Below are 27721 nucleotides of genomic sequence, written 5' to 3'. Positions count from 1 at the left end.
AATCGCTATTCTTAGAGAATAAAACAAACTCCTGAATTGACAGAATGCATTGCAGAGACTTTACCATTTCATTTGAAGCTGTAAGGACCACACAATAGATACATGACTTGGTTTTGTTCCATATAATGTTGATTTCTTTAACTTAGTTTCTGAGATATCTGCTACCCAAGCAAAAAAAAAAAAAAAGAAAACAAAACAAAACACTTTAGGTTCATTATAAAGGGCAAACAGTTTCAGGGTAGTGAAGACTAAAATAATAAAAACACTGCACAATACTACTTGTATAAGAAAATACATATAAAGTATTGCCCACAAGGGGGCAATAATTCACTTTACTGTAGGTTTTGGTTTTACTCCACCCACCTCCTCCCCAAAAGATAGAGAATTTTTAAAAGACTTTTTTTTAACCTCAGTTGGAGGCTTTAAGGCCCTGCCTGCCCCTTCCCTCACCTAATTCTAGCTAAAGGTAAGCACTAATGTAAATTAAACAGTAGGTGGCCAGATCAAAATTCAGGAAAAATAGAATTGCTACTAACAAGATGTTTGTGGTATTAATAACAGAAGAAAAGATGACTCTATTACATTTACTCCTGTCTTGGATCCAGATCCAGGCTGCTATTTTTTTTTTTAATTGGAAAGGGGAGGTTAATAAGAACCAACTGAAAAGACCTTTTCATAGGCCTCTCCCTTCCCTTACAGTAGAGTTGCAAATTGAGTGGCAGATCAGTAGAGTCACACACAAGTTTGGTGCCATCTAAGAAGGGGTTCTGATTTTGCTGATGTGCCCTGCATTCTAGTTAGTGGTCATGTTAAGGAAGGTGGACAGATAGCTAGTATTCAGCCATTGACTACTTTCCTAATCTAGCTGAACCCAGCAGAATGGTTTAGATATGAAGCAAGTGAGGTGCAATACAGTGATAGAGTAATCAACCTAAATTCCTACAAAGCATTAGCAGCAGAACTGAGTGTGGAACCAAAGTTTCAAATTAGTCATTCTTATTATATACTTGGAACTACTTGAAGCACCAATAGATGAGAATATAGTCAAAGATGTTTTCAAGAAAGAGGATGGAGCCTAAGAAGATAGCTAATATCATTTCTGATGAATAATAATGAGGGGAAAAATTAGACTCAATAAACACTGTGGAAAACCTTTATGGGGCAATAAGTACTATAAAAACAACATATATACCTCTGACTTTCTATAAATTTCCATCATACTGATTCAAAGGTTGCCACCAGGTACATTTAAGCAATACATAATCTACAATTACTAAATGTAGAGTGAGTTGATGAGTATTCCTAATATGCATCATGCTAAGACTATATTCTACACATTCTCATATAACTATTATAAAATCTATAAGTAGGTATATGCTCTGTCAGAATGCTCTACCATTACCTATCCTAAATTTACTTAAAATAAAATTTTCAGGAAACCATCAGTTTCAGTAAGAAGTCGAAAATTAAGTAAAAAATACATCAGCTTTACAGAGAAAATGTTACAGTTGGTTTTATTTGATTAGAAGTGATGAGCTAATCAGAGATAAATTTCTAGTTCCTCCATAGCTGACTTCATTCTATAAGAAGATACCTTTTAAGATAATTCCATTAGAATAAGAGGATGTTATACCTTCTTGGTCTTCAATCAATAACCATTAACTAAATGAAAAAAAAAAGTCCAAGAAATGGTATCTGGAACTATCATCATATTTATGATGGTAAATATTTATTTAATTTGAATCTGTTGCTAATTCTATGGAACCTGAACACCTACATATAAGTGAAAAGGAATTAGCAAAGCTGTCTATGCACCAGATATGTTAGCATACGCATTATCAATCCTGGTCTGCAACACACACAAATGGCAGTTCTCATGTGAAGTCAACACAGGATAATATAATGGGATATATGTTCATGAAGAATAAGAAATTAATTCCCTCCTCTGTGTCTTGAAGCACTGTGGATCTTCCTCATTGTAAAATGGACCACCTTTGGCCTAAATATTTTTGTCTGCATGTATCTGCTGGTTGCTACACAGGTATAATTTAACACTAAGATGTTCTTACAGACTTCATTTTAGTCTTCCCCCAAAAAATTAAGTAACAGGCATATGCTCCAACTTAGCTCATGTAATAGGAAGTCAGGGCAAAGAGCAAACAGCGAGATCCAAACATTGAATGGGATCTGGAATCAAAGCTAGACTTCCAATAATCATCATCATCATCAACTCTTTGGATCTCTATAGGCTCTCACACAGCCACTCTGCTTTCAGTATTGGCTTACACAAACTCTTTAACAGCTATAAGAATCTCCACATCTGGGGCCGAAGAGATACCGTGGAGATAGGGCATTTGCCTTGCATGCAGAAGGACGGTGGTTTGAATCTTGGCATCCCATATGGTCCTCCGAGCCTGCCAGGAGTGACTTCTGAGCGTAGAGTCAGGAGTAACCCCTGGTTGCCGGATGTGACTCCCCCCCCCCCCAAAAAAAAAGAATCTCCACATCTATTGCCTTAATTGCCTATTCTCAGAGGAGGTCAACTAAGTCCTTAGTTTCTAGGGGTCCTACCTGGGATGGATGGACCATTTCCACGTAGGAAGCTGGGAAGGGTCAGGCGAATCACCTGCCTTTACACTGGGCAGGAAAGAACATATAGCTAAGAACATGGATTTGGTATTCACACACATAGATTCAAAGCATAATTGTCTCTAAGAAGCTATTGAAATTGGAGCAGCTAATTTTTTTGAAGCTCACTTTTCATATTTCTAAATTAATAATATCAGAAGTGCTTACTTCAGCATTGTTATAAGGGATGAAAAAAATGTGTGTAAAGATGCAGGTATTATATGCAACATATGTTAAATAAGTTATAAGTACTACATACGGTATCTATCTCTCGTGTATTATTTCTAACCTTTATGACAAACCACAAGGTAAGCATTATTTTCATTTTGCTGATGAGAAAATAGGTTTAGAGAAGTTAAGTAAATAGCTCAAAATCACATAGCTCGGCAGTGATTCAAACCAACATCTGGCAGATTATAAAATCTGTTCACTTTCCACTATACTTTTTGGATCCCCTGTGCCCAGCAAAATGACTTTCATCTCATGATCTTTAAACAGTTGCTGAATAAACACATTAATAAATGCTAGGCTGAATAAAGGCACCCTGGTATCCCATAATAGTAAGGCTCCCTTGGCTCACACATGCCCCCCAAAGGGCCCGGCCTTCCATCTTTATTTCTCACCATAATTATTCCCAGGGGTCAAGATATCCAAAGTCTATATTTCCTGGGGTCCTGCATACTTTTAGCACTTCCAGCTCTGTAGCCATAGTATGCCCTTGGCAAAAGGAAAGCAAGAAAACAGGATGTTTCTTTTCTGCTGCATCTTGGAAAAAGTTCAAACCTGTTGTTCCAAATATCTGTTCATGGACCACAGAAAATAGAACTTGAGAACTATTTTTGAAATGCAGCTTCCCTGGAAATATATTTACCCCTGGATGAAACCCTATGGAGGAGAAAATCCAGAATTTTTTAGGCTTCCAAGATAATTTTGGTACAAGGCTGAGATGACATGAATGTCTAGAGCAGATCTTTGCTAAAAAATAATAAGGGCAGAAGTAAGGACTGGTTTGGGATAAAGAAGCCAGTGCTTAGTGACACTCTATAGAAATCAAGTACAATTTGATTTCTTTCAAGATTTCCTTCGGTATTACTCAACTTCTGTATATTGAGTAATAGCTTCCAAATTGTGAGATGAAGCAAATCACTTGCTCTCTGAATGCTCTTCCTAAGTGCTGTAACATGATAATTTAGAATCAGGAAGAAAAGGGTATAGATACTGCTGTGTGGAGAGGAACATGTATTCCCAGGAAAAGGACTTTCAAGTTCCATCTTAAGGGTTGTATGTTATTCAAGTTAGAATGGGTCTGTTTCTTCTGTGGTTATAGTCCAGAAACTTGCATTCCTCTATAGATAATCTCAGTTTGTTCAATAGAATATATTGTGAATGACACTAATTTGTAGGAGTTCTAAAATGCTTGGATTATAAAACAAGACCAAACCCCCAAAAATACATAAACAACTAATATCTAGGGCTGAAGCCATAGTACAATGTGTAGGACAATTGCCTTCAAAAGTAGGCAAATTGGGTTTGATCCCCTGCACTCCATATTATTCTCTGAGCCACCAGTAGTAATTTCTGAGTACAAAACCAGGAGTAATTCCTGAGAACAATCAAGTGTGACTCCCCAAATAACCTAAAACCCTTCATTAAAATAATTAAAACTTGAAATAATTTGGGGTTTTGATCTAACATGGAAGAGTTGGTACTTTCTATATAACAAAGTAAAGGACTCCTCAAGTGAGATGGAAACCAGAGCAATTAAAATAGTAGTAGTTGTACTATGGGGGAAATTATGTCTTTTTTTTTATTCCCTCAAGTGTTTTCTATGCATCTCTTTGACATGAATACCTTGGCATTAACATATTCATATGTATTATTCACTGCATGCCAGGCATCAGGTAACATATGAGAGACATGACTTTTCCATATAACATTCTTTATTCTCATGGCTCAGAAGAGAGAACTAAGCACTAGGGAGGTTAAGTTATTTACAGTGATAAGTAGTCAGTGATAGTGCTGCAATTTGAACAATAGATAATCTAGTTCCAGAGTTCTAATACATTTTGCCACACCATTTTGCTTTCATCACCATTGATGTATAGGAAGCATCATCTTTTCAAGGAGAAGAGAAGGAGGTCAGGATTACACTCCATTCGATCATAGACCCTCACAATTCTTATCAGCTGCCCATTGAGTTAAATGGCTGTATCAGTAGGAGCATCATTGATTTTGTAGAAGAACAGAATGATAAAGGCCGCATCTTATTGGGTATTCTTAAAGAACAAGAAAAGTAAATAGAATTATGAGTCTCTATGTACAATTATGGACCTGACAAATGCCTGAGTCACTAGAGACTCAACTACCCAATTACAATGGGTTTAAATTATTGAAAAATATTTAATAAGGAAATCTGGTTTACACACTTCGTGATTAAAAGGAACACCATTCTAAAATTTCAGCATTTCTAAAACCATAATGATCTTACTTTTAATATATTTTATGATTAAAAAGATATTGAAAAAACAGACCATCTTTTATACTTTTTTTTTTTTTTTTGAGGAGCCACATCTGGCAGTGCCCAAGTGTTACTCCTGGCTCTGTGCTTAGGAATTACTCCTAATGGGGCTTGGGGGACATGTGGGATGCTGTGAATTGAACCTGGATTGGCCACATACAAGATAAGCAACCTACCTACTGTACATTTGCTCTGGTGTTCATGGTTATTTTTCTTTGTTTATTTTTTGTGTGTGTTTGTTTTGTTTTTGTTATGATTTTCTTCTTTTTTTCCTTTCTTCTTTTTAAAGGTTATCTATAACCTCTAGAAGGACTCCCTCGGGTTTTTTGTTTGTTGTTGATTTTTTTTTTTTTCAAATAGAACCACATAACTTGAATCATCTTGTTCTGCCTCATAAATTGAGGGAAAAGAAAAATGGATGGTACTAGTATCAAACAGTCATCATATGAACAATGAGTAGAAATAGGGGCCAGAGAGATAGCACAGCACTAAGGCATTTGCCTTGCATGCAGCTAACACAGGACGGACCCCGGTAAGAATCCCAGCATCCCATATGATCCCTTTTGCCTGGAAGAAGCAACTTCTGAGCACAGAGACAGGAATAACTCCTAAGCACCACCTGTGACCCAAAAACCAAAAAAAAAAAAATGAGTAGAAATAAAAAAAGAATCAGACTTAAATACCAAACCCAAAGTCAACAACAGAATCAATAACCAATCTTCAACAAGCTATATACTGAGGGTACCCTATCAGTCGGGGTGGGGGGGCAAATAAGGGGGATGCTGGGAACTGGGGTGGAGGGAGGATAACACTGGTGATGGGATACCCACAATTCAATGCCACTATGTACTGAAATATTATTGAGAAATAATTGTAATTCACATTGGTCACAATAAAAATTATTTTTAAAAATCTTAATGATCAACAAAATGGGTTTATTGCTCTTAAATTAAAATAGCTTTTATAGCAGGAAAAATATCAAATACTGTTAATAATATAACTTAACTAAAAGGAAACTACTGTATAAGAAACTACTGAATGTTCAAAAATCTGCAAAGAGTTACCCAATTATTGCTTACTGTCATGTTTATATCACTATGCTCTTCGCCCGTTTATTTTATGGAGATGTTAAAGAGAATTTAAGAAGGCAAATGTTTATAAAGAGCATGCTAATGTCTTTAAATGTAAATGACTTTAAATGCAGAATATTTCTGAATCAGATATTCAATGGAGAATACTCAGACTAAAATTTCAATAAAAGGCATTATTGGACTGTGAGAAGAGAAACAATGTAAAGAATGAGAGCAAACTATAACCATATGATATTAATAAAAAGTCTCATTTTCTCAGCAGGAAAGGCTCAAGTACCTTTAAGAGTGCATACAGATTCTGAAATGGAAGGTGAAGAGAACACTATGCATTGACTATTTGAAGACTCATCATTTATATATCTTATTAAAAGTTATATTGATGATGGTATAGGTCATCATTTTTAAGATAACTACTATTATGTCTTAAAGACCCTTTGCTAGATCTTAAAATACTGGTCACTGATTATTTCATTAAGAACTTGGTAAGCCACCTTGAAGGCAATTAACACAATTTTTCCGAGATCTATAGGGAAAATAAAAAACGCATGTATGGTAAAATATATTAGTTGCCAGCAATTATTTGTGCCTATTTATTGATAGGTTCCTTTGCCATTGTTGTATGTTTACTCATATGATAACAAAATTGTATTGGTTAGGGATATGAATGACAGGTTGCTTCACAAATAATTTTCTGGGACACAAAAAACTGCACACTGAAGAGTTGCAAAATTTCTGATGAAAAAATTTACAGCTTAGAGTCACAGGGAATTTGTGTTGTTTTTCTGGCACTGACAAAGAACATGTTGTTTCAAACAGTAAAGTGACTTTTAGGGTTCAGTTTTTATACCGCCAAGTAAGGAAAAATACTTCCTATAAGGGTCAAAAAAGATCCGTATTAAGAATACAATAATCCGGGGCTGGAGAGATAGCATGGAGGTAAGGCATTTGCCTTTCATGCAGGAGGTCATCGGTTCGAATCCCAGCGTCCCATATGGTCCCCCGTGCCAGCCAGGAGCAATTTCTGAGTGTGGAGCCAGGAATACCCCTGAGCACTGCCGGGTGTGACCCAAAAACCACAAAAAAAAAAAAAAGAATACAATAATCCAATAATAAAAACTCTAAGTGAGGTGCTTGTACAGTGAAAAGGGAATATGGGAAAAGGGTAAGAAACAAGGGGAAAAAAGAGGAGGAAAAGGAAATGATTATGATGACTACAAGTCAAGTACAAATCGGTCTCAGGAACATTTTATAAGCATTTTCTTATGTAGAAATCTGTGTGGTGTTCAAATGACTAGTTGGTAAACAGTTTATTCATCAGAGGACATAATTTTTGACTCTTCCTGAATACTGTTAGGGCTAATAAAGTGGTATCCAGGCTCATTTTTTTCAGCATTAGAAAAACACCAGAATCTAATTTTAAGGTGATCCTTAAAACACAGTGCTCTCAGGAAAAGCCTTCAACAGAGATGTTACAAACTAAAAAGAAATCGTTGGGTCATCTGCCAATTTGTTCTAGCATAAAAAAGATCAGAATACAATGGTTTTGTATTGAACACTAGAAATTTGCTATGAGAATAGATTTCAGGTGCTCTTAACACATACACTCAAAAGGGTAGCTACAGGAAGCTATTGTTAGTTGGGCTATATCATTTTATTATATATGAGTATATCAAATCATCACATATATACATCATATATATACATAAATATACAGCATATTTATAACTCAAATGAAAATTTCCAATTTGATCATTAGGATGTAGTTGAGTAGTGCAGAAGAAATAGAACATACTGGGAGGAATGAGTCAGAGGTGGGCAATGTGGAACAGGGGTGATGTTCAAATCAAGAGACTTAAAGGGGGGAATAAGGAATTCCTTAGGAGGAGGAATTCTGTGCTTCTTCCACTTGTAAAAGAGAGCAAATTAGAGGATGGAAAATGGTTTCTTCTGTAGCTAAAATAAGCCATGTCACTTTACAAAAGGAATAATAAAAATTGTTTAAAGGAAAAATGTATTTATACAAATACGTTGATGTGGTTAGTGTAAACGATTTAATTCCTATTTGACTCAATCTGTTATTGGAGTGAATATATAAATATATATGTATTTTATATATACCATATATGCTCTCTAGAACATATATTTATTATATATGCCAAACTATGATAGTAGGAACAAATAAAGCTGAGTTTAAAAGAAAATATTTCAGCGTAAATTTTTTGCCAAATTCATTTCACATAATTATTTTTGGCCATACCTTCTGTGCCCAGAGATTACTCCTGGTAGTGTTTGAGATACTGCGAATGGAACTGGGGTTGACCGAATACAAGGTAAGCATTCTACCCACTGTACTATAATAACTCTTGCACATAACTCCACGTATTTTCATTCAATTGATTACACTGATTGAAAAGCTGCAGATTTTTCATTGAATAATGAATGCTTCCTAGGGCCAGTATGATTTTATTTTAGAAGTATAAATCAGATTATTCCTTATTAATTTCCACATTATAAGATTATATAGTTATATATTATATTAGGTTATAACCACATTATATGGTTATAAGAAGACATATAATTATTCAGGTGAAAGGTTCTTACCCAAATGTTACTCTATGAGTATCTTACATGTTATCCATTACAATTTATATATAGTTATACATATTAAGTGCAGTAAATTATAAAAAAATAAACTTATGTTTTAGTCTGTTATTATTTTTAGTGCCAAATGTACAACACTTCTGAAAATCACTTCCTCCCAAAGTCTTAGAGGAGTTGTCTGGTGTTAGGTCTGAGGTTTCAGTGATTTGCTGTAAGTTACTTTTTTGGTAGCATTAAATAGTGGTTCCAATTCATTCATTAGCTTGTCAATATCCATATTTTCCTAACACCTTTTACTAAATAAATGATCTTTTCTCAATTGAGTATGTTTGGTTCCTTTGTCAAACATACATATCCATGGTTCATGTTGTGCTCCTGATTCTGTTTCACTGATCAATGTGGAAATAAAATGATTCCACTTGAATTAATTTCTCAGTTGTTTGGAACTTTATCCTAAAACTCTGTTGAATTTATATAAAATTCTCTTTGTTCCCTTTGCCCATCAGGGTGTTGATTAAATTTCATTTTAATCTCAATATATAAATTCACTTAATTTGTCCATCTTTCAACCCAATCCAATATTTAGGCAACTTTTCTTTGCTGTGATTATGCTGAACTAAAATGGAAACTTCTCCTAGCTTTGAGTCTGTATTTCAAACATACTGAAGGGAAATACATTAAATTATAATCATTAGCAGTCATTCCCATTAGGCTTCTTTCCATTATCCCCTGGATTTAAGGCACTGAAGGGAACCACATTTTCCAAGACACAATGCACCACCTATTTTTCCATGAATTTGTTTTCTGGAAGTTGAATACTTTTATGAAGAGTAATACCAATCGACCTTAGTAGGCCAATTGACGTAAGAAATAGGAATACGACTAAATTACGTTTATTCTTGTTGCTACTAGTATAATACCTAGAACCAGACATACTGGATTCAAATCCTGGCTCAACTACTTAACTTTTTCAAACCACATAGCTACTAAGGAGCATCTTTTTGCTATTTATTAAACTGGAAACTGGAAATAATAGCACCTAGCATATATAATAACTGCAATAAATAAATGAGAATGAAAAATTAGTATTTGTAATATTATAAGCATCTTATAATCATCCTTCTGGTGTTACAATAAATGCTAGGGAAAGTCAGGGGGGAGTGAAGAAAGCCTCTCATAGATAGACACAATAATAGTTAAAAATAAATTACTTTCTGCTTATGCTATTAAATTCAATAACTTTTAGCTTTCAATTGATAAAATAGAGTTTTGATCACAAGCTGCCTATTGCTTTGAGTTTACAGAGTTATTCATCATAATACTACCATTATAAAAATCAGAGAGAAATCTTGAGGGGATACGGCAAGGGAAAAACCTATATAGATAACATACTAAATCAGAGAATACTGATCATTAATCCCCAGTATGTTCAAATCTTTTGATTAGAAAGAAGATGCGAAACTTCTATGATCCAAAAAGCTCCTAAGTCAAATTCTGTTTTGCTTACACAAGTACCAAATGGCAAAATATAAACATCTCTTAACTCATCAGAATTATCAAGTTCAAACAACAAAGTCCATGTTTAACAGAACATTCAGGGGCTATCTACACCTTTGCCTTAAAATATCTCTCTATCCATTTATCTTGGAAAGGATTTTAGAGAGTACTTAAGTACTCATAACAACCTTAAGTACCATGGAGTTCTTGATTACTTGAACTTCAAACCCTCTTCTGTGGTTCTTTAAGTAGTTTCTAAGAGAGAGAAAAATAGTTGGCCACCAAGTTTCATATCAGCTTTACATTCTTTAAGTCTTATTAGATCACCCTTTATCCTTTATAAAAGTGGGTTTTAGGAAGGTTAAGGGGATGGGGAGAGGACAAATTTGGTGATGGGTATTCCTCTAATTCAATGTTAATATGTAGCCAAAATACTACTGTGAAAGATATGTAAGCCAATATGATCAAAATAAAAATTAAAAAAAGTGTACAGTGAACAGATGTACTGCTAAGATGACAACATTTGCATAAATAATTAGCTTAATATAAATACACCTGACGAGTCTTCTTTTGACAATGTCACATTTATGTTAAACAAGAGACAAAAAAATTCAGTTTAGCCAGATTTTTCAATCCTGCTTCTGGCCTAACTTTTTGATTTCCATTGTTACATGGTACCTAACATTATATAAAAGGAACAAGACTTTTATGATGTATGAAATGTTTAAAAGTAGTGAGTTCCTAAAGTGATGCTTTCTAGTAATCATCTTAATTCAGGGAAGCTCTACAGCATGGACAGAAAGAAAGTGGGTTCTTTGGACACCAAGACCCTTGGCTCAAATCTTAGCTCTGCCAATTTAACTTATCCAAAGCCATGCAGCTTGTATTTTCTCAGTTTACCATTATAAAATCTGTTTAACAGTAGTTGCTACTATTTAACATTGGTAATATGATTAAACAAATAAAACAAACAGAAAATGAAGTAAAAAATTTTCCCCCATTCATGATATGGAGTAAGCAATAGTCTATGTTGGTGGTGATGGTAGAAACAAAGATACTTACAGTGGCAATGACATTGAAAACACCAATGATTATCAGGGAAAGAACTAGAACTTTTTAAGCCTTTTCTAAAACAACCACATGACACACTCAAACTCAGAACCAAGCCATAGGGAAATCTGTCCATATTCCCTTACCCTTGTTACACTGAAGTCTTAGTGGCACTGTCCCAACTCAGATATGCCACAAACAGGCTTTGTAAACACATTGTATTTTTTCATTTTAAATTATAAAATAATGTATTAACACTAATGTCTGATTTTTAGCCATAGACAAGATTAACTTGAAAAAAAAAGTCAAATCCTTAAACGTAACGTTTTAATCCTAAAAGTGTAGAGTTGTAGAGGCTACTTTCCCATCTCTGACAAATGGTAACTTCTGGGCTTGGATTTAATTTGCTTCTCATCATCTGACTTCAAGAGCTTCCAAAGAAAGAGTAATAGTAATTATTATTATTATTTTCAGAGGCTAAATAACGCTAAAGAAGAACTTCCAATAACATGAGTCTCACACAACAAAGAGCAAACACCTAAAAGAAAACAAATGTGTAGAAGAGATAAACTCATTTCAGGATGGATGTTTACCCAAAAGAAATTACATCCACAGCTCTCTCAGTTGGAGACCAATGGCAAGTTACATACCCCCTGTCTAGCAGCTGAAAAACAGCCAAAGTCTGTGGCTTGGCTTACTCACAAGCATTAAATACACGGATTTGTGGAACAGCACCCAAGTAAGCAAATAATAGGCAAACTGCTCTGGGCTAAGAATAGAGAAAAGACAGAAATTTTTCAATAAAGACAAGCTTGAAGAGATTATACAGATAAAAGGGTTCAATTTTTACTAAGATAGAAAAGACTGTTATTTATGTTCTCAAATCTCTAAAGGGCCATTTAAAACTCTTCATTCTCCCCACTACCTCTCTTTTCCTCCCTTTCCCACCCTGTTTTTTTCTTACTAAGAAAAAAAGACGAAGTTTAGATATAAATTTATATATAAATTTCATGCTTTCAAGTAGCTGTTTTTCCATGGTATTCTTTCCACCTATTCACACTGGTTAACCATTATAAAAAGAAATGCAAAGCAATTCTTTCTACATTATTAATCTTGACTTTTAATGTATCATATGAGGCAAAATATCTGTTGGAGAGGAAAGACGTTGCCAACAGGGTCTATCAAGCCCCAATCAAACTACAGTGTTCATAGATAGTACTTATGAATCTGTTTTCTGGAGAGGAAAGACATTACCAACAGGGTCTATAGTAAGCTACATTGTTCAAAGATAGTACCCATGAATCTGTTTTCCTATCTATTTTAAAACTTTTTGGCTCGGTTACTCTCCTTAGTTTGAAAACCATTTGTCTAAATCAGTATCATACAGATTGCTTTTTTTAAAAAATTTTTTTATTTGAAGACAAAGATGCAAAGAAAGGACAAGGTGAAGTTACAAGGGGAAGGCAATCACCCATAAACAGAATTCTCAAAAGAAATCCCCTTGCTGATACCTTAAAGATTGCTTTTTATTTAGGGGGCCATTTGGGCCACACCCGGTGACTCTCGGGGTTTACTCCTGGCTATGTGCTCAGAAATCGCTCCTGGCTTGGAGGACCATATGAGACACCAGAGAATCGAACCTCGGTCGTCTTAGGTTAGCGAGTAGCAAGGCAAATGCCCTACTGCTTGCGTCACCGCTCCAGCCCCCCATAAAGATTGTTTTTTGTTTTTCAGGGGAGACCGTGAACGCAGTCCCCCACTACCACAAATTATGCAGTCGAGTTTCCCACATTTGGGAAAATCACAGGGGTCAGCACATCTGGAGTGCGATGGATAAGCCTCGCCCTGGGGAAACCACCTTCGTGATCATGGTATCTCCCCTGCCAGGTAAGTATGAGATTGCTTTTTTCTAATAAATTTTAAGTGGTCTTAGGTTATCATCTCATTTCAGTTAGCATTATTCTGTGCCCAGATATGATGCCAAACTTACATACTGATTTATTTAGTATCTAGTATAGTGATCAAGATAGGTGGCATACTTTTATAAATGTGGAAACTTATTGGTAAGATTTAACTACCAAAGTCAGAAAAGTACAAAATGAAAAAGCCAGAATATGAATTTTAGATTTTTTAACCTTAAATCGTATATCATAGTGACTGAAAGCTTTAAATATAGAAATAAAATAGGGGTATAACATAGTAGAAAACTAGGTACACAAGAACAATAAAGAAGATTTAAGCTTTATAAGCGCTATTAGTAAGATGACCCCATACCCCTGGTTTTGAAACAGCAAAGCTCCCTCACAAGCTAAATAACTGTGGGTAACCTCTTAATTGGATGTAAGTGTGCTCATACATCTGACCTAATAATTGTCCTGCATGACCTCATGATACTACTAAGATTTTTCATGATACACAGATGCACTCTGAACCACAAGTTGAATAATCAACACCAAGACACTAAGATTACATAGCCCTGGTTTTGTAATGGCTTCAAAGTAAGTTGCTTCATCCTTAAATAAGTCATCTAATCCATGACGGGTACTCCATAAATCCCTATGAAGCATACAACTCTGATCTCACATTTCGAGAGCCTGGACTGTTTTTCAAATTGTTTTTCAAGTATATACCATCCCCTACCCTACATCATCAGCAGAAACAGGCCTTGAGGCTGTCCCTATTACCAGATACATGGCTTGACCAACATGTGCCATTTTTCATCCCATGACTGTATGGAATGGTCCAACTCCTTATTTAACTAATTGACATGCTAAACTACCAAGTAGGATTGTATAATTCAATTTGTTTCTCATTTAGGCAGCTGCTTTAACCAAACTGTGCTAATTTGTTTCAGGGCATACATAAAACCCAGCATTTCTCTGCTTAAACTGGATACATAACTATACCAGTAAATAAAAATGTTTAAATGACTCTCATAAAACATGTGTGTGGTGTGCGCACGCACACATATACACACAAAGACATGAAATTAAGCTAAATCATAAGACAAAATTTAGGTTCAATGGAAATAAGTCTTATAAAACTTGCACTAAAAAAATAGATATCAGCAATCAACAGGAGTTACTTTGTGGAAACTAGGTCCCTTCCAGCTAATGCTATTTCCTTATAGCAAAAGGAACTGTTACTATAAAGTGGGCCTTTATTCCTCACATCTCCAAATCACAGCTTTGCAGTACTTATGGCTCCAAGATAGCTGAAGTCCAGCAATGCCCTTGGTAATTTGAGATCTGCTGTATGCTTTTGGCACAAGCCTCCTTTATTTTTCCCCTTCGGTGCTGTCAAAACACATGAATGTTATCACTCCACTTTATGTTTGGATGCTTGGAACTCGCAAAACGAAACCACTTGTTTGTATTGAGACATAGAAACAAATATTAGACTTAAAAAAAGGAAAAATAAAAAATGTCTGCAAATTGTTACATAAAATTTGGGAAGAAGCAACAGGAAATAAGCTGTGGGGTTAAAATTTCAAATGAGGTAAGCATATCAATAGAATGAATGTAATGTGTTGTTTTTGAGGAGTCTAAATAACAACCTTATGAATTTTAGAAACATTTAGTAATTTAGTCCAGGAAAGATAGTAAAGTAGTTTAGGTTCTTGCCTTGCATGGAGCCAAAATTATCCTGGTACTGCTTCTGATTCCCCACAGAGCACTGACAAGAGTGATTCCTGAGTACAGAGCCAGAGATGGAAGAGCTGGTGTGACAAAACCACCTCCTTCTTCACACTTGCCCAAGAAAAATATCAAGGTGAAACCAAAGATTTTTCAAGATACGAAAGAGGGAGTGCAGTCAATATACAAGAGAAATAGTACAGGGAGACAAAAGAAGAATAAGTAAAATTGGGTCCAAGAAAACAAAGCACAAATTATCAGAGTGCTGAAATTATCTGGGATGGGTAACAGACCAGAAAGGGCACCTTAAGATAATAGAGGAATTGGACATTATTTCCAGATTGTGGTCTAGAAAGCAGAAGTGACGCTAGTCTCTAAAATGGATTATAGTGGGTGAGGGAACCTGCATAAAAGGAAAAGTCAAAGTCACTATAGACATTTGAGGTTTGAAGTATATGTGAAATGATCTGATAGAAATGTTGTCATGGGGCTGCATTGAGGACACTCAAAGGAAATTGACAGAGAAAATGGGGTGAAAACAAGAAAGAGGCAGGATAAAAGATCAAGTCCTCATGAAGAAGGGCTACAGTTCAAGAATATGGGAATAATGTTGAAAGAAAAAAAGATTTCTCTTGTCCTTCATAAAATACCAATTGAGAAGGCTCATTGTTTTTTAAGTCTCACACTTGTAGGAAGTGTTCAGACTTCGATTGTTCTAAGAGAAGACAAGCTTATCTTCAGAGAACAGTCAAGTTAAGGAATAATAATTAAATTAGTTGTGCTAAATAAGAAGCTCTACCTAGTAAGAATAAGAAAAAGAAAATAAGATGAGAGAGAGAAAGAGAGCGAGAGAACATGAGTTTCTAGTTGGGCTCAAGGATCAGTTAAGATTGTGGTCTGTCCACAAGGTCTGAGATTTCTTCACCTCTAGACTGAATTAGAGAGATTTTTGAAGTAAAGAGACCACTGAGAGTAGAGAGCTGAATCTCAAACTTTTATTTCATGAGGTAGTTCAAGGAGCAGATTTTTTCTTCCTATGCCCAAATATCAAAGACCTCACCTCTCTCCCTGAGCCTATTCATGCTAGTCAATCACAGCTAGATCCATCTTTTCCCTTTGTATTTAATTCTAGTTGCCATAAAATTATCAAGTTATGCATGACTGGGTTTCAGGCATCCATTGTTTCTAAACCAATTCCTTTCCAAGTGTCCTCTTCCCTCCATCAATGCCCCCCCCCACATGAACAACCTTCTTGTGAACACTGCCCAATGGAATCTTCGTAGGACCCTGAGGTTCCTGTTTTCCCCATGAAAGTTTCTGCTTTGCTATACTGCTCCTGTATAACCCCCTTGTTAGCTTGTGGGCAAAGAATGAGAACAATCAGTGCTGGCGGGGATGTGGAGAGAAAGGAACTCTTATCCACTGCTGGTGGAAATGCCGTCTAGTACAGCTTCTATGGAAAGCGATATGGAGGTTCCTTCAAAATCTGGAAATTGAGCTCCCATTTGACCCAGCTATTCCACTCCTAGGGATATACCCTAGGAACACAAGAATACATTACAAAAACCCCTTCCTCACACCTATATTTATTGAAGCACTATTCACAATAGCCAGGCTCTGGAAACAACCAAGATGCCCTTCAAAAGACGAATGGCTGAAGAAACTGTGGTACATATACACAATGGAATATAATGCAGCTGTCAGGAGAGATGAAGTCATGAAATTTTCCTATACATGGATGTACATTGAATCTATCATGCTCAGTGAAATAAGTCAGAAGGAGATAGAGAGACGCAGAATAGTCTCACTCATCTATGGGTTTTAAGAAAAATAAAAGTCATTTTTGTAACAATCCTCAGAGACAATGAGAGGAGGGCTGGAACACCAGCTTACTCCATAAAGCTCACCACAAAGAGTGGTGAGCACAGTTATAGAAATAACTACACTGAGAACTACCATAATCAAGTGAATGAATGAGGGAACTGGAAAGCCTGTCTGGAGTACAGGTGGGGGAGGGGTGGGATGGAGGGAGATTTGGGACATTGGTGGCGGGAATGTTGCACTGGTGAAGAGGGGTGTTCTTTATATGACTGAAACCTTATCACAATCATTTATGTAATCAAGATATTCAAATAAAGAGGAAAAAATAAAAAAAAAAAGAGTTAGAGACAAGGGGAGACACAAGACAAGAACACAGTGTAACTCCACCCTGGATTTAGGTGTATCTACCTGAGATCCGCCCATTTCTGGGAGGGGTCTTGGGAACCAGATATTACGTGTAATCTTACCTGCCAAGACCTGTCCCATTCCGGGGAGTGGTCTTGAAAGGTTATATAAGGCCTTTACGGCAAAAGCTGGCTCCCTGTGTGTGACACCAGGCAGGGAAAATTCGCGAAAGTACACCGGCCCAGTGGGGCTCAGCTGTGAAAGACTGTGAGTGTGACCTGTCTATGTCTGTCTACTGTCCTCTTGCGTGAAACTCTTGAGAGTGGGGCAAAAAGAGCCTCCAGAAACCTCGCTTGCCCAGACGCCATTTTCAGGGAGGGACTTCAGAGCATAAAAACCGGCTAACCTTTGCAAAAGCTGGCTCCCTGTGTGTGACACCAGGCGGGGAAAATCCGCGAAAGTACACCGGCCCAGTGGGGCTCAGCTGTGAAAGACTGTGAGTGTGACCTGTCTATGTCTGTCTACTGTCCTCTTGCGTGAAACTCTTGCGAGTGGGGCAAAAAGAGGCTCCAGAGGCACTCTTTCTAAGGAAAGAACTCCATTGCAACAAGAAGGAAAAATCACACTAAGAACGGCGCTATATCACAGAAGCAAACATTTCTCTCTGGACTGTCTTCTCTGTTGCATGCTCGGGCCTAAGATTTGACCCAGTGTGAGGCTTCATCCACGGAGGACTCCCCTCCCTTAGAGGCAAGTCAGCCCATCCAGAAAGGGAGGAGCCAGAGGAGTGTGCTGCCTACATCATATAGACAATGAATACCACTACAACACGTAGAAAAACCCACAATACAAGTGTGACAATGGGGAAACAACGCAGGCCAGCATCAGACATAGAGAATGAAGATGACAATTCTGAGGATCAGATAATGACTGAACAACTAATCAACCTCTCAGATAAGGACTTTAGACTAGCAATATGGAAGGTGCTCAACAGACTCCAAGAAACCATGGATCGAGTTGAACAGAACACTAATAAGAACCAAGAAAATATGAAGGCAGAAATCACAAAACTCCAAACTGAAATAACATGTCAACTAACAGGACTGAAAAAGTCAGTAAACGAAGTGAATGACAAAATGGATAAGCTCTGGGACAGGGTATCAGAAGCTGAGAATAGACTTGGTGCTGTGGAAGATGAGATACATAACAATTCCATACAGCAGGAGAGATTGGACAAAAAACTTAAAGCAAATGAGCAGACAATGGAAAAATTAGTCAAAGAATGGGAACAGACGAAAATAGAAGTCTATGATAAGATCAACAGAAACAACTTAAGAATCATTGGAGTCCCAGAGACCCAGGAAGAAAATTTCCAGGAAGAATCAATGGTCAAGAACATCATTAAAGAGAAACTCCCAGAGCTAAAGAATATATGTGATCAAATCCTGCATGCCCGAAGAGTACCAACCAAAAGAGACCCCAGAAAAACCACCCCAAGACACATCCTAGTCACAATGACAAATCCCACAGATAGAGACAAAATTCTGAAAACAGCAAGATCAAAAGGGGAAATCACGTTCAAGCAAGCTTCCCTGAGATTTACAGCAGACCTGTCACCAGAAACGCTCAATGCCAGAAAGCAGTGGTGGGATATTGTGACAAGACTGAATGAAATGAATGCTTCACCCAGAATACTATACCCAGCAAAACTCAATTTCCGGTTTGATGGAAGAATACATGGTTTCACAGACAAAAAACAGCTCAGAAACTTCACAGACACAAAACCATTCTTAAGAGAAAAACTGAAAGACCTAATCTAAGACAAGACTACCCAAAAGACACACCAAATTTTGAAATAAAGATGGCGTTAAATCCCAGGACAATTCTTTCTCTCAACGTCAATGGACTAAATGCACCAGTTAAGAGACACAGAGTGGCTAAATGGATCAAAAAACTCAATCCAACCTTCTGCTGCCTACAAGAAATGCACCTGAATAGTCAGAACAAACATAGACTCAAAATAAAAGGCTGGAGAAAAGTTATCCAAGCAAACAACACCCATAAAAAAGCTGGAGTGGCCATACTAATATCAGATAATGCAAACTTTATACTCAGGAAGGTGGTAAGGGACAAAGACGGACATTTTATATTAATCAAGGGGTACGTAGAGCAGGAAGAATTCACTCTCCTAAACATATATGCACCAAATGAGGGGCAAGCAAAATATTTAATACAACTGTTGACAAATCTGAAAAATAATATCAACAACAACACAATAATTGTGGGGGACCTTAACACGGCTTTGTCAACACTGGATAGGTCAACCAGACTGAAACCCAACAAGAATATACTAGACCTGAGGAGAGAAATGGAAGAAAGAGGCCTAGTGGATATATATAGGACACTCCATCCCCAGAAACCTGGATACACATTCTTCTCCAATGTACATGGGACATTCTCCAGGATAGACTACATGCTGGCACATAAAACATACCTCCATAAGATCAAGAGGATAGAAATTTTGCAGGCTACCTTCACTGACCACAAGGCTCTGAAATTATTTGTGAACTCCAAAGGGACTCAGAAGAAACACTTTAACACCTGGAAGTTAAACAGCCTCATGCTCAATAACCAGTGGGTCCGAGATGAAATCAAGGAGGAAATAAAAAGGTTCCTGGAAACAAATGACAATAAAGACACAAACTATCAGAACTTATGGGACACAGCAAAAGCAGTACTAAGAGGAAAATTTATAGCTTTGCAAGCACACATCAGGAAGGAAGAAGGAGCTTACCTGAGTAGCTTAATGACACAGCTAATAGAACTAGAAAATGCTCAACAAAAGGACCCAAGAATAGGAAGACAGAAGGAAATAACAAAGCTGAGAGCAGAAATCAACGAAGTGGAAACTCAAAAAACAATCCGAAAGATCAACGAAAGCAGAAGTTGGTTCTTTGAAAAAATAAACAAGATTGATAGACCACTGGCAAACCAAACAAAGAAAGAGAGAGAGAGAAACTTGATAACTCGCATCAGGAATGAAAAAGGAGAGATCACTACTGATATGACAGAGATTCAAAGGGTAATCAGAAACTACTTTGAAAAACTCTACGTCACTAAAAATGAGAACCTGGAAGAAATGGATAAATTCTTGGACTCTTATAATCTTCCACGGTTGAAGGAAGAGGATGTAGCATATCTAAACACCCCCATCACCATTGATGAAATTAAAACAGTAATCAAATGTCTGCCGAAAAACAAAAGCCCAGGTCCAGATGGATTCACTAATGAATTCTATCAAACTTTCCAAGAGGAACTACTGCCAATCTTGGCAAGACTCTTTCATGAAATTGAACAAACAGAAACACTTCCAAATAGCTTTTATGAAGCCAACATCACCTTGATACCTAAACCAGACAGAGACGCTACCAAAAAAGAAAATTATAGACCAATATCACTGATGAATGCAGATGCAAAGATCCTCAACAAAATCCTGGCAAATAGGATTCAATGCCTCGTTAAGAAGATCATCCACTACGATCAAGTAGGTTTCATCCCAGGAATGCAAGGCTGGTTTAACATCCGTAAATCTATCAACATAATACACAACATCAATAACAAGAAAAATAAAAACCACATGATCATATCAATAGATGCAGAGAAAGCATTTGATAAGGTCCAACACCCATTCTTGATCAAAACTCTCAGCAAGATGGGAATGGAGGGAACCTTTCTCAATATAGTGAAGGCCATCTACCACAAGCCAGTGGCAAATATTATCCTCAATGGAGAAAAACTGAAAGCCTTCCCTCTAAATTCTGGCACAAGACAAGGCTGTCCTCTCTCACCACTCCTATTCAACATAGCACTGGAAGTACTTGCTATAGCGATTAGGCAAGAAAAGGATATCAAGGGATCCAGATAGGAAAGGAAGAAGTCAAGCTCTCACTGTTTGCAGATGACATGATACTCTACTTAGAAAACCCTAAAGACTCTATCAAAAAGCTTCTAGAAACAATAGACTCATATAGCAAGGTGGCAGGCTACAAAATTAACACACAAAAATCAATGGCCTTTCTAGTATACCAATAGTAATAAGGATGAAATGGACATTAAGAAACAACCCCACTCACAATAGTGCCACACAAACTCAAATATCTTGGAATCAACTTGACTAAATATGTGAAGGACCTATACAAAGAAAACTATAAAACTCTGCTCCAAGAAATAAGAGAGGACACACGGAAATGGAAACACATACCCTGCTCATGGATTGGCAGGATTGACATCATCAAAATGTCAATACTCCCCAAGGCATTATACAGATTTAATGCCATCCCTCTAAAGATACCCATGACATTCTTCAAAGAAGTGGATCAGACACTTTTGAAATTCATTTGGAACAATAAACACCCTCGAATAGCTAAAGCAATCATTGGGAAAAAAGAATATGGGAGAATTACTTTTCCCAACTTTAAACTGTACTACAAAGCAACAGTTATCAAAACAGCATGGTATTGGAATAAGGATAGGTCCTCAGATCAGTGGAATAGGCTTGAATACTCAGAAAATGTTCCCCAGAGATACAACCATCTAATTTTTGATAAAGGAGCAGGAAATCCTAAATGGAGCAGGGAAAGCCTTGTGTTGGCACAATTGGATAGCCACTTGCAAAAAATTAAACTTAGACCCCCAGCTAACATCATGTACAAAGGTAAAATCCAAATGGATTATATAAGGCCTTTACCCAGGGGATTAGGCATTTTTGGTCTTTTGCCAGCATGGAGGTCAAAGGGAAGATGGCTGAAAGGAGTTAAGATGCAGGGCTAGCTAAGAATGGGCTGAATGCTTAAAAAGGTTATGATATAGGCCACACATGTGGTGGATAGGGCATGAATAAAGTTGATGCTTCCTGAAGCCTGCCTGTGAGTGAGTTCAATACCCCTTGCTTTCCTGGACCCAGACCCGCCGGTGATGGGGGATGAAGCCACGTGGCCATGGCCTAAGAATAAGGGCCTCCATCCTTCTCCATCCAAGCTCATCCTAAGGGCGAAATGCAACACACAGCAACCCATGTCCCGTGCAATCAGGATAATAAGCCTTAACATATCAGCCTTGTAACATCTGAATTATGTATGTTGTTGCATTTGAATTGTATATCCCTTTTATCTGCTTCCTTGGGACTGTACACTTCAGCTCTGATGCATGTGATGGCTATTTAAATTCTAAATCTCTTAGACTTGGAGTCCTTGACTGGAAGCCAGGTGAAGTCTTCGACCCCTAGCTAAACAAATATAAAACCCATTTTTTGACTTACATTGCCAGGTAGTCTCTTTGTTTTATCAATGGCTGCTAGCATGAACCTAACTCTTCACTTGGAACACACAAAAGCACTTCAGGTAAGAAGTTGCGTTTAATTAACCCATATCACAAACAGTATGAAAACTCAAATGGCATCAGTTTTGCAATATTACCATCTCATCTATGTACTCATTGAGCTTGCCATAAAAGTGAAAGTTACACTAATTACACTAATAATTTTTGCAAGAAAATTGGCCATAGAAATAAATATATTTAGATTATTTTTTTTCTTTTGGGTTGTTTAGGGGGTCATACCTGTCTTGCTCAGGAGATGGTAAGTGTAGCTGGAGATCAAATCTGGGCCAGCCACACTGACCCTTAAATCATATTTTCTTTCCTGTTCAGAAAAATCTTGCTTCTGGACTTATTGATCATTTAAAAATATGTGTATTTATGTAAAAAAAAAATCAATCATTTGAAAATATGTGTATTTATGTAAAAATATAAAAATTTCAAGCACAATAGTACTAACTCTGAAAATCTTAAAAGATATCTGGGGAGCACATAAGCCAGGTTTTACCTCAAGGAAATATTTTTAAATACATTTTCATAAAACAAGAAACAAACATGCTCATATTTTATTTGTACTAGCTAGTGCCATCAAAACTAGGAAAGGATGGCTGGAGCGGTGGCTCAGGGTTAAGGTGTCTGCCTTGTGCGAGCTAGCCTAGGATGGACCGCGGTTTGATCCCCTGGCATCCCATATGGTCCCCCAAGCCAGGGCAATTTCTAAGCCCATAGCCAGGAGTAATCCCTGAGCATCACCGGGTGTGGCCCAACACCCCCCCCCAAAAAATAACTAGGAAAGGAGAGAACAATACATTTATAATTATTATATTGCAACAAAACAAGTCATAAATTCAACATTTTCCATATGACTTGGTACTCATTTCAATCCATATATAAATTAAATACCTGTTAATTGTCAAATATTAAGTATCTAAGCTGGGGATATTTCAAAAGCCTGTCACTGTGGAAAGGTTGGAAGTCTTCCTCTTAAAAAAATTCACTGGGGCCAGGGATAGCAAAGTAGATAGGGAGCTTTTATACATGCATGTGGTTAATCTGAGTTCAATTCCCAGCATCCCACATCCCATATAATCCTTGAGCACTACCAGGAACAATTCATGAGTACACCACCAGGAATAACCTCTGAGTATTGCCAGATGTGCCCCTTGCCAAAAATGTACCACATAATATTTAATGCCCCTTTTTTCCTAAGACATTTAAGGATTTCATATATTCTTTGCCTATCTTGGGTATTATTAAGCAAATAATAGGCAAATAAAAACAATTGAAAACAGATGAAGTATTTTAAATATATATAAAATTATGCTTTAAAATATGAAATAGTCTTGCAAGTGCAAGAAAGCTAGTAATCATACTTGTTGATATCCCAATGGTATACAGAGGCTCTCTGGAAAGCTATTTAGAAAATGTAAATATTGAAAAAAAATAGTTATAATGTTTTATATAGTAATTCTACTACTTGGTGTGTTATAAAAATATAATTAAAAAGTATCGAGCCTTGTTTATGATAATCAAAATTATTTTTTTAATAATATAATATTTGGTTTTGTAATTATCATACCAAAATAGCATTTCTTAATCTCATAAAGTACAAAGGAAGAACATTTTTGTTTTAGGTACATAGCCAGTGGTACTCAGAGCATGGTGGTACAAACCCACCATCAATGTTCTAGTACTACCTGTCCATCCCCTCTACTTTCTTCTGCCTCCAATAATGACCATATATTTCTAAAAAGCTAGGAACTATGCTTTCTATTTTGCCAGTTTATTTGCTTTGGTTAATAACTTTCCATTTCAGTGAAGCCATAGAATTGTCTTTCATTTCCTGTCTTGTTAAGAGTAATCATCTCCTTTTCCATCCCTCTTGTATTAGAAGGCATAATTTTATATTTAACAGCTGAGTAGGGTGCAATTTATAATACAACTGACGATTTTGTATCAGTCAACTGTAGAGAACTTAAAATTCACATTTGATTTTTTTTTTCTACTAGGTACAAACTTTGTGAGATATCCTCCTGGAAGAATATTCAGCTTTGGAAGCAACTATGAGGGCTTTCCAGAGACAGAAATCAGAGCCAATCTCCCAAAACAAACATGGAGGAACATTAATCCAAACAAGTGAAAAGAATCAGGCAACCAAAGCATGCAATTAATATGCCTTATCTCAAAATTCTGCTCTACAGAATAAGCAGAACAGAAGTTCTTTTATTCTCATAAAGGAAGGAAATACTTTCATCTGCCTAACAGAAAAAAAACTCAGAATCTAAAATCAAACAATTACCTTCTGGAAGTTGAAGAACTCTAGTGTCTTAGTAAAACATGTAGCACGTGTGGCAGCTAAGTTAGTTCATTCACACTATCAACTACCAAAAGACCCATCAAGTGTTACTTGGGCACAGGTCCCATATATTCATTCTCCTTTAAATCTTATACACCTCCAAGGCAAATTTATTCATTGGGGAGCGAGGGGTTTGGGACACACTCAGCAGGGCTAAGGGGTTACTCTGAAATTGCCCCTGGCAGGGGACCACATGGGATGCTTGGTATTAAATTCAAATCAGTCCAGGATTGGCTGTGTGCAAGGCAAATGCTCTACTACTGTGCTATCACTCTGGCCCCGTTTAATGGAAAATAAGTATTTTTTTTGTTTTTGTTTTTGGGCCACACCTGGTAATGCTCAGGGGTCAGGGGTTACTCCTGGCTATGCGCTCAGAAGTTGCTCCTGGCTTGGGGGACCATATGGGACACCAGGGGATCGAACTGTGGTCCGTCCAAGGCTAGCGCAGGCAAGGCAGGCACCTTACCTCTTGCACCACCGCCCGGCCCCGGAAAATAAGTAATTTTAATTGATCAAATAGCAAATGAGTGACCATGTTAGGCCTGACAAAAAAGTAAAGTCTGTTATCTTGACTGCTTTGCTGTTATGATATCCATCATTTGAAAACTGGAAAGAAATAAAAAAGACTCAAGACTCAAATCAAACTAAACAGAAACAAATAGAGTAGGAGGCAATTATGTTGTCCCAGGTTGTGGTGGTACTGAGGTTGGGAAAGGTTGACAAAATGAAGATAAAAGTCTGTCAAGGAATTGAAGGAAATTGTCAAGTTGAGGCATCAACATATTTACCTTTATCTAGCTAAGCCTGAAAATCTATATCATGACATAACAACAAAGTTGTTCCCATGGAGCCCTTTAGTAACTTTGTGTTTCGTCAGATGGGTTTAATCGCTAATACATGAATGTTCCTTCTCTATATTTTCAGCCAACCAGCTAAGAAAATATACATTTTTCTGACCTGTGCAGAGGGAAAATATATAAATGAATACTATAAATACTGATATTATTTGCATCCTGGATGCCTAAAAATTTGATGCAGTTCAGAATAAAGTTGTTGATCAGTAATTGCTATATCAAACAATCCTTCCACAACATAAAAATTAATCTTTTGGAGTTAAAATTTCAAGTTTGAAGAGAAAACTTCAGTGTTCCATAATTGCTACTGAGAAATTCTTTTAGATTTGCTTGCTTCTTGGTATGTTTATTAAGATATTGCTTCTATGCACAATAAAGTCTTTATAAAATCAGAGCTTGAAAATAATAAAAATTTCAAATTTACCCAGAATGTCCAATATAGTTTATCCCTGCGATAGTTTATAACTTCTCACCATTTTCCTAGAAAACGCCCCAGTAACTCTCCTTAAAACACAGTATCTTGAACCTTTCATTTATGAATTCCTACAGGATTACTCCACATAGAGAAATGAAAGGGTTTCTTTTCAAAATACACAGACCCTCTACCCACAATACTATCAGCACAAAGGGTCATTTCTTAAAGCTATAATATCCCACCCACTTAGTGAAAATAAATACAATAAAGCAGACTATAACTTCCTAGCCCATTAACCAAATGGATTAAAAATTGGGTGGCTCACCTGATGGTTGCAAGAGAAATGTGAGAAGTATTTGGAAGCTAAACACAAAGCATAGGTTGAGTTAGGAGGGGTGCCTCTCAAGAGGTGCATAACCTCCGAAGAGACAGGTGACAGATGTGTCTATGGGCCAAAATAAAATAAAGAGAGGTCAACCAAGCTGGGAAGGAATTTAAGCAGAAAAACTTAAGTTAGCTCAAGTTAGTGTCAAATGTATCCTGATATTTTTTTTTTGAGAGTAATCTACTTGAATGAGCTGCTGCAATAAGCAATGGCAGTGAAACACAGCCTTCTCAACACCTACCTCTGGTCACCTACCATCATCAGTGCTGTCCACAGCTCAGGTTAACACTGCACACCAGTGGTGGTAGGAGACTTTGGTTGTTACTGTACTTTCCACGAATGTAGGAGTCATGGAAAAGCCTGAAATCAGCACAAAGCTCATTTTGAATCCCTCCTCCCCCCAAATGTGAAACCAGGACTAAGGAAAAATCTAATGAGTCTCCAGAAGATGTGGAAAGGGCTCATGGGGAACAGGTTTGTGAGCACAAATAAAATTATGAGTCTTGCTTATTATTAGCTCTGGACAAGCCTAAACAAACATTTTTCCCCCTTCCAGTTATTATTGAGTCATTTGGCCACTGGCAGGAACTGTTATCACTTCATTTTCTGCAGAATGTTTCAGAAATTTGAAGCCTCCCACACTTTCCCCATGTGAATACTCAGGATTTTTAAACAATCATGAAGTGTTTGCTTCCAAAATTGAATACATTTGATGGCCTGGTAATACAGCTGATCCATCACAAATTGTTTAGCAGGGAAAGCAGAGGAGGCAGGGGAAGAACTTAAAAAGTTACTAGACCAAAGGGCACAATAATTAAAAAGTTACTCTGGGAGGGTTACAGAGAAGAGCAAATTCATTAAATTAGCATTAAGGCCATCTCTAGGGTGAACTTTCCTGTTTTAACTTCAAAAGGAAGATCGTGTATGAGAAAATTGCACAGCCTCAAACCCAGGGAAAGAAGCAACATTTCTCAAAATTGTTGTAATCATGTCATGGACCCCCAGAAAGCATTTTCTCAACCAAATATGAACATATGGCCAAAGATGCCAAAGAAATTAACTTCCAAGCCTGTTGCTTACATTCTACCCAAATACTAAGAAATAAACTCTCTTAAAAACTCAGATTCATGTGTGAGCTGAGCATGGTAGTAA

The 27721-nt window shown here is 36.9% G+C and overlaps 1 protein-coding gene and 1 non-coding gene across 2 annotated transcripts in view; both read right to left on the bottom strand.

Annotated features, from left to right (window-relative positions):
* Nucleotides 1-27721, bottom strand: part of RSPO2 (R-spondin 2) — a 179542-nt gene that overhangs the window by 11698 nt on the left and 140123 nt on the right.
* LOC126009889 (U1 spliceosomal RNA) lies at nt 13117-13280 on the bottom strand. The gene has a single exon (XR_007496064.1). It is a non-coding gene; the product is annotated as a U1 spliceosomal RNA (small nuclear RNA).

Source organism: Suncus etruscus, chromosome 5 (assembly GCF_024139225.1).
Source record: "Suncus etruscus isolate mSunEtr1 chromosome 5, mSunEtr1.pri.cur, whole genome shotgun sequence".
Lineage (NCBI taxonomy): Eukaryota > Metazoa > Chordata > Mammalia > Eulipotyphla > Soricidae > Suncus > Suncus etruscus.
The sequence above is the reverse complement of the archived record's forward strand: the minus strand, read 5'-3'. Positions and strand labels throughout refer to the sequence as shown.